General features: G+C 38.6%; 1 pseudogene; it reads left to right on the forward strand.

Annotated features, from left to right (window-relative positions):
- The first annotated feature begins 8643 nt into the window (after positions 1 to 8643).
- Positions 8644 to 8796, forward strand: part of LOC122788514 — a 3299-nt pseudogene continuing 3146 nt past the window's right edge.

Below are 8796 nucleotides of genomic sequence, written 5' to 3' on the forward strand. Positions count from 1 at the left end.
AAAGTGTATATCTGAAAGTAGATAGAGTGTTTCTTTGTTTGACATGTAGACAGAGTCTATTTCATAGGCAGGGAATGAGCCAAGATGCAAGTCTATCAGACCAGGAGATACTATTGAAGTTTCAATGGAGGCTGAGGTATCTGGCAGAAGTATTACGTACCACATTGTTTCTGTGAAGCTAATGGCAATCAAAAGAGATAGAGGCATTTAGTGCTCAAAAGACTAAACAGAGATCGTCCTTCAGGAGTCTATATGAAACAAAGTAGAGGGATACGGCTTTTAATCTTTTAAGGAAGGTTAGAGTTTGTAGTCCAGAATCTTCCTAGTTATAAATCGTTTGTGTCTTTCGAGTTGGTCAAGATGCCTTGAGACGTACAATTCAAAATCGATACTCCATTAAAGATAATATAGGGAAATGTAATGCTACCATTTTCTGTGACTACAAACCCCAAAATGCACATTTATTGACTATAAACCTTGTAAATATAAATCAAAAACAGAAAATATGTGTGCATCAACCCCACACCCCAAATCTCTGTGAATTCTAACTTCAAAATCACAAAACACTTGCAGTAAAAGAAAACATCCTTAACTTCAGTTTCATGATCACACTGTCTCTGTTCTCACATGGTCAATAATTGTGTGCTTGCTTAAACTGAAGAATTATCTTGTATTAATAATTGATGATTTTAATATGTTTCTGTGTTTATTGTGATTATTGTTGTTTTACTGTATTTTTTTATGTATATCCTAAATTGTTATGTCTGTATCACTAGAATTGTCATTGGAGCTTTTCTTCCCTGGCCTCCATTGAAAATAGGCTATTAGCTCAGTTGGACCATTCCAGTAAACAAATGTAATATAAATAAAAATAATAAATAAATAAATCCATCATGCCTCCATAGGTATTGATCATATCCTCAGTCAACCCACCCATCATTATATAAGAATTCTGTAAACCACTCTAACCCAAGGGAGTATAGAATCACTGAAAACAAGTCTTTCATAGCTATAGTTATAAATATGTACTTTTCATCATATGCCAACCTATTATATTTGGCCAGAAAATCTCAAGAGTCCTTACATACAGTCAACCTTTTGCAACAGCCTCTTTAGCTTTGTGTCCAAAAATTTAGCCATTGGATAAGTAATGGAACACTGTTCATCACAGGTTTCATTGGTGGATCATTGATGTTGATGATGAAAGGTAAATTTAATTGCAATACTAAGGGTGTTGTTTACATTGCATTGTGTCAACAGTGCCTGGGTTCTATATCAGGAAAACCAAGAGAAAAATTAAGGAAAGAATATATAAACACGTGTATGAAATAAGAAGGAATAAATTGACTAATGCATTATGTAAACATATTGGGTCTATATTATGTTGCCGAAAGCTGTTTACAGTGAATACGGCAACATCGACCCTTAAACACTGAAAACCCAGTAACGAGAATGGCCAGGTCAGAGATTTTTTTCCCAGGGAAAAGATCACTTGGCCGTCACTGTGAAATTGCCCTTTGCCACACTGTAGTATGATCTCGGAGTTGGTATATTTAGTTAGGGAATGTGGGGGGCACAGCCCCCCACTTTGTAGTGATTTAGGTGGTGTGTTGTATTTGGCTGGTCTACCGTTTTTTTCCCTGGGAAAAAATTGGTGACCTGGCCATTTGTGCTAGTGGGTTTTTGGTGTTCAAGGATCGGTATTGTCGTATTCGCTGTAAACAGCTTTCGGCAACATAATATAGACCCAACATATTAATAGTCATCCTGATCATAGTTTCAAATTTACAGTTTTGGAAAAGGTGGATGTGAACGTGAGGGGGGGGGGCATGGGGGCTATGGTTAGAGAAGAAAGAATTACACTGGCAGGTCCACTTGAATGCAGGCTGTATACTGGGGCTGAATGAAGCATCCTTGATATCTTTCCTAATCAAACTTGGCCTATATGAGAGAGGATGTATTTTATGTGGCATAGTATGCTCCCCAATGAGTGAAATGTATCTTGAACAGTAGATTTATTTATGTATTTTTAAAAAACTATTTTTAAAGTTTTAAACAATTTTAGGGATGTGCTGACTTATGACTTTAAATGTTCAATTGATGTTGTGGCCATGTTATTTTTTTGGGGATTTAAAAATGGAATGGGTCAGTTATGTGGTATATCTGATGAAGTCTTCCTATGTATAGATGAAAGCGTTTATCTGTTTTTAAGTAATAAATGGCATTGAAGTGATTTTTCATTGCGATCCACTTTTGTCATTGATGGTTTGTCATATTTTGCTGTTGGTTATGCTGTATTAAGCCTAACTTGAGTCCTATCCACATCTCGGAGGTCAGCCAGTGAAAGGCCCGCACCTGTACAATTTACCCAACATCTTACTACTGAGGTGCTCCTTTCAGCAAGATATCTGCCAACTACCATCTGGATAATGGATGGTACATACTTTTGCAAGGGTGTATTATGCCATCAACTCTACAGTATACATGGGCTGGTAAACTATGGGGGTTACAGCAAGTCTATGCCTTCGCTATATTGTCTTATGTCAAAGAAGTCTTTACAGGTCTGTAATATGATGTGACACTGTGTTTTCTACCTGCTGTCTGTCAATGATTTCCACACCAGTTTACAGTTTGTCCCATGTGATTTCGAGGTGGCAGCTATCAAAAGCATTAGGATAAACGTAAATGGGGCTGCCTTGAAAGGATGTTTATTCCATTTCTGGCAAAATGTATGGAGTAAGGTTCAACAGCTTGGTTTAGCTTCACTATACAATTCTTCCAAAACATTTCAGCTGTCTGTAAAGTCTTTGGTAGCATTGACTTTCCTCCCTAAAGAGGAAGTACTGCCTACATTCCATGATTTAATGGAGACTTTCCCCAGATGAAGGCAGAGAGCTGCTTAAATACTTCTTGGACTGGTATGTATTGGGGAGAGTGAGGAAATTTGCAACACGTACAACTGCATTTACCAGATTTCCTCTACTGTTCCACATATCTTTCTGGAACATATTGGATTTAAATGGTCTTTTTCTACCATGCACCCAGAACTCAGTTGAAGCATGGCATCACTGCCTTAAGTGTGTCCTTGGTGCACAAGCAACTGACCTCTCTGTGCTTATGACAGCTCTAGCTAGAGAGCAGAATTGTGTGGAGGAATTGTGGGCATGGCTTGCTGCAGGTTGTCCCCCTTCACCTAAGAAGAAGAAACTGATATTGAGGCACACACAGTTCCAGTGGGTCCTAGGTAACAAAGAGAATTATTCACCTGTTGAATTTGTCCAGGCTATTGCTCGGCTATTAAAAATGTGATGTTGGTGTTGTATCATTCTATGGGTCATGTTAATCTGAAAAGGGAAAGGTGCCACGGTGTATTGGAATTATGTAGATACTGCAGCTGGTGAACTTTAACTTCAATTATATGTACGTTGGAGTACAGTGAATTATAGAACATGACTACACTTTTGGATTTTTTATTGTTGTGTAAGTAATTATTTTGGGGGTTGTTCTTTCAGTTTGCGGAAGAGTGTACAGGATTAAAGGATGTTTTCATACACAGATGGACCTAATCTCATGGGAGGACATGCCAGCATAGGCTTATTTGAGATTATGGGCTATTGGTATTGTAAGTGTTGGCATTGTGGGGTTTCTGTATTGTGCATTTACAATATTTCAATCTCGAGCTTGTGGTCTATGGGATTTTGACTGATCGGTATTTAGAAGTAGACCTATATATAGTTTACTATCAAAATTTTGGATGGCATTCATGCAAACTGAGATGTTAAAAAGGCTATTTTCCATTTTACAGAAGGCTGAACTGAAAATGATCAACTGCATAACAACAAATGCTAGTGTGCATTCTCTGTTGTGAGGTTAATGATCTGTTTGGAGATTGCGGCACGTTGGGAATCGGGAAATGTACTCATTTCCTCACTGTAGTGTAATCTCAGAGTTTCTATATATAATTAGCAGGGAGTGTGGGGGTGCAGGGGGATTTGCCCCTACACAAAACATAGTTGGAAATGAGGGGAAGGCAAGGTATGCTGGGTAATACTGACTTTGTTGAATATGGACATGTCAGCATCACTGCTATCATTATTCTGACTAGACAATGCTTTTATTTTCAGTGTTATTTTTTCAAGTAAGTCATTACTGGAAGGAATGCGTTTCAACATTTTCATAGTAAGCCATAAATATATATATATATATAAATATATATATATATATATATATATATATATATATATAAATATATATATATATATATATATATATATATATATATATATATACATATATATATATATATATATATACATATATATATATATATATATATATATATAACAAGAGAAAGAAGAAATGCAGTAACAGCTAAAAATGCAAAACTAGTTCTAATAGCTATATACATTAAATATAATCCATTATATGTCCTATGTGAGAATATTAGCTTTGCTTCATGCACGGTCTCAGGGCCTCATCTCACCTCTCAGGTGAGTGCAATCAAAATGCATAGAGACTCTGCAAGATCTGCTTTGTATATAATTTGAGACAGAATCTAGTGTGTTGCTTTTCTAGTTGTAGTACTATCATTACTACTAAAGGCATATTTCAGTTTGTAATAACATATAATAACATATTAAGTTAGTGATTTTAGTAGAAGATGCCACTGAGACTAGCTCCTTGTGGCACACTAAAATGCTGCCCTTCCAATTACACTTCATAAATCAGAAGAAGCTTTCCACTGACTTAAATGGTTTTCCTTCCACATTTTCCACATGTTTAATGTAAGACTGCCCATAGTTCCTGATGTGTGGCCAGTCAGGTCCATATCCACACAAGGTATATCATGACAGCTGACTGAAGTATTCTCCTACATACTTGGGAGATACTAACTGCCACATGCATACTGGTTAAAGGCTTAAACTGGCAATTCAGTCCAGTATTACTGAGTCAACTAAGGGCTGTTTCCAGTAATGCTCAGTGCAATCAAGACAAAATGAATATACATCAACCCCAACTCAGTAGAGACTAATAGGAGCTATGAGCATCTGCAAACTGACTGCCAGGCTAGTTTTAAGAAAGATTACCAGCTTTAAGGTTCTAGTTTTATTTCCTATTTTATTACTTGATTCTACTAGCTGTTCACTACCTGAGGACACATCAGTTCACTGATTTTCTTGACCTTTTTCTATTGCTCTTCCAGGATTTCAGCTCCAGATTTCAGCATGAAGTACTTCTTGAATGGGGAAAAAAAACTGACATGATTTATTGATTCCTGCAGCTGTCTAGCCTCAGGTCAGTCTAGATTTTTACCTTCTTTGGTCATTGTGTGTGTCATTCTATCTCCACCAGCTATGGATTTTAAAGCTTTTTATGGAGAATTGAATGACTGAGAACCACTGTGAAGAAAGGCCTTCAATATAACTGGATGAAGAAGTCTAAATCTCAAGCCAAGTTGGTTTTGATGGGGAAAAAGTCTGCACATCTCTTACGGAAATCTTAACCAACTAAAACTCTAGCCTCATCATAGATCAGCCTCAGACCTGTCTTCTATAGGGAAGACATACTCTGTTATTTTAAATGAAATATGGCAAACTTCACCAAAATATGCTGAGGGTGGCTGTTGTCACTCCTTTCTGGAAGCCAAGCTGTGCAGTGAGCATGTTTTAGATGGGTATCTTTGGGGTCAAGGCTAGTCGACTCTGCTAGCTTGCTTTTCATAATTTCCACACAATCTCTGCACTCCATGACCTCGGGTATATATAGAAGGTGGAGGTTTTTCCTTCTCAGTTTGCCTTCTTGGTCTGTAAGCATATCTTTTATAAGCTCCAGCCTGGTTTCATTAGCTGAAACTTCAGTTTTCGAGTTCAGTCTCATGCACAAAAGACTGAATAGCAATGGCCTGCTCATTGACTGCTTCAGTTATCTATTTTAAGTGAAGATCATTTCCCTTCATGTTGTTATCAGTTTTAGTGTTCATCTTTATTTCCTTATAGGTAGTTAAAAACATTATCTCAGGTTCATTGGGAACTGATTACTGCATCATGACAAGGTCTGCGGTGCTGCAGGTGCCCTGTTTTGAATCACATAGTACAGGATTACACTGAATAATTGTATTTTTTGCCTTCTGCTTCATCATAAATGTATGTTCATCTGGTAAGCTCTTTGGACTACATCTTCTGATTTAAGCTGAAACAAATTAAGATTTGCTTACTGAAGACACACCCCGGGATTCAGCAAACTTCTGTGCAGGAATAGCTTATTCCTGCACAGAAGGGACCATTCCCATACAGCACGGCAGCTCGCCATGCATATTCATGAAAGTGCGCTGCTGTGCTGTTAAACGGACACAGATCTGTGTACGAGTGCAGGGGGTGGGCTTGAGAGCAGTGCTCTCACAATATACATGTCCCCTGCACACCAGAATTGCCATTCAGCAATATAAAATGAGCAAGAACGCTTGTAATACCCCCAACCCAATAGGGTAAAAAAACTTTGCCAAAGCCATAAGGGACAATCGTCCCTACCAAGAAAAAAAGTAGACAGAATAAGAGCTGTAGCATAAGCAAATAGTGAACACCTCTCAACCCCTCAGAGTAAGGAATCTGGACAAAGCCATAAGGGACAATCGTCCCACAAAGCAGAAAGTTGATAGAATAACAGGTTCAGCTTCAGCAGGGATATTCTGAAGGGTACAAATAATAAAATACAACAAATATTTTTTTTTTTATAAATGCGATAAAGTTTAAGTGTAGCTGTGTAGGTGTGCCTGTTGCTTAGATAGTCCAGCTTAAACAGCAAAAGAAGTTAAATAGCAAGAGACATCCAACATAACCAGTACTGCACTAGTGTTGTGGTTAGAGTGTACACTTTCCAAGCAGCCATTCTGGGTTTAATCCCCACTATAACTAATTTGCATTTTACAAGTGAAAGCAGTAAATAAACATTTTTTTTTATAATTAGCTACTAAATAACATATATTTGTTAACCAGAGTACTGCAGTGGGTCCAGATGTGAGGTGTCAGTTTAACAAAGTTGTGAAACCTCCATATAAACACAAGTGCCCCATACAGTATAGTCACACATAAATAAATGTAATGAAAGCACATTGGGGATGTTAGGGACAGTAAACAAATTTATAATATGTAATAAATGATGAATCAATCCCATACAGCAGATAGTTTATAAAATAAAAAAATTAAGCATTGCACAGCTTTGCTGACCGGGTATAAGCATTGTGTACATATGAATACTAAGCAATGAATAGTTCAGCTAAGTGGATTTGCCCATTGATAAGCAATGCTGAACCTGCCCCTTTAAGCACTGCCTACCTTAGCTAAGCAGGTTTGCCCATAGCTTAGCTTAGCTCAGTATATTCAAACTGTCCACTCATGGCAAAGGGTGGGAAATCAGCAGTATTTAAACCCCACAGGCAGGAATACAGCTCATAACTGGTTCTAGCTTCCCACTGTAGGCAGTATAGCAGGTGTTGGTGAGGGCATGCACTTATGTGTGCAGCTCTGGGGCATACAGGAGTCCAAGGTCATGGTAGGACTCCTGGTAAAAAAACATGATGAGAGACTGCTGCAGGGCCAGTCTTTGGGCTCCCAATATAAAGTGGAAACCTGGGACCATCTCGCCTGTGATCTCACCAGTGCCACTGGTATCCCTCGGACTGGTGAGCAGGTCCAGCACCACTATGCTGACTTGAAGCAGAGGAAGAGGGAGCTCTTGTATGAGTGGGTCCAAGAAGCAAGGCAAGGCAGAGGGGTGATGTCCCAACAGTGTGTAAGTATTCATATCAATAACTGTTTACTAAAGTTCAGCCTGTCTATGTGATGGATAGGTATGCCTAACTATTTCTCTATTCCCTTTTCAGCTGCAGCTGAGCGGGCTGTGAATCAGGAAGCCCATGCCAGTAGGTTGCAAAAGCTGCATCACATGGCTGGTGAGTAACAATCCTGCTTGTAGTAGTCATACCAAATAAATATAAAGTAGTAGAAAGTCACCTGGCAGTATAAAAACTGTGTATGGGTTGTAGTGAATAAACAGACAATATGACAGTAATAGTCCCATATAGGTGATATTTAAATAAAACCATAAATGCCTGGCAATAAAGTTCTAAATCCTGGACTGGTTGTGTTTACTGTGGTATTGTATGACATTTAGTGTTGCATTCTCTGAATAGTAATGTGTTAACCACTGTTACCCACACTGTGCTACATAATAAATATGTCTAGGAATGTCTGTATAAGACTGTTGGTAAGTACAAGGTTAGATTGTACAACTAAGAGAGACTTAGACATAAAACTTTGAAGAAACAGACAGCAGTTTCTAAATAGCTCACTCTGATGAAATATAATTGTGTTTTTAGCACACACAGCCATGGTTTGAATCCTGGGAGTGGTACTAAGCTGTATGTCTAATCATACCTTTCAACTGTACAGATTTTTGCAGAATGTCCAGATAATTGGCTCATATTTTTGGCCTGTTCCTCTTTCTCCCTGGAAAATCACTGGGATGATTACAGAATTGTAGTCACTAAATAGTGACATACATTTGAAGAAGTCCAGCGGTGGGGAGCGGGTGCGTGGGGGCTGGGGGAGGATGACGGATAGTCCATCTGCCCCTGAGGCCCCCGTCATCCCGCTGCCCCCCCGTGACCACACTTGGAATGGAATTTAAGCATATTACTAAATGGAGGAAACGAAGCTAACCAGGATTCCCTCAGTAATGGCAAGTGAAGAGGGAAGAGCCCAGCACCAAATCCCACCTGGGTGATGGGCGCAGGGAAAT

The sequence above is a fragment of the Protopterus annectens genome, chromosome 13.part0 (genome assembly GCF_019279795.1).
Source record: "Protopterus annectens isolate FY-2018-M chromosome 13.part0, PAN1.0, whole genome shotgun sequence".
NCBI classification, from domain to species: domain Eukaryota; kingdom Metazoa; phylum Chordata; order Ceratodontiformes; family Protopteridae; genus Protopterus; species Protopterus annectens.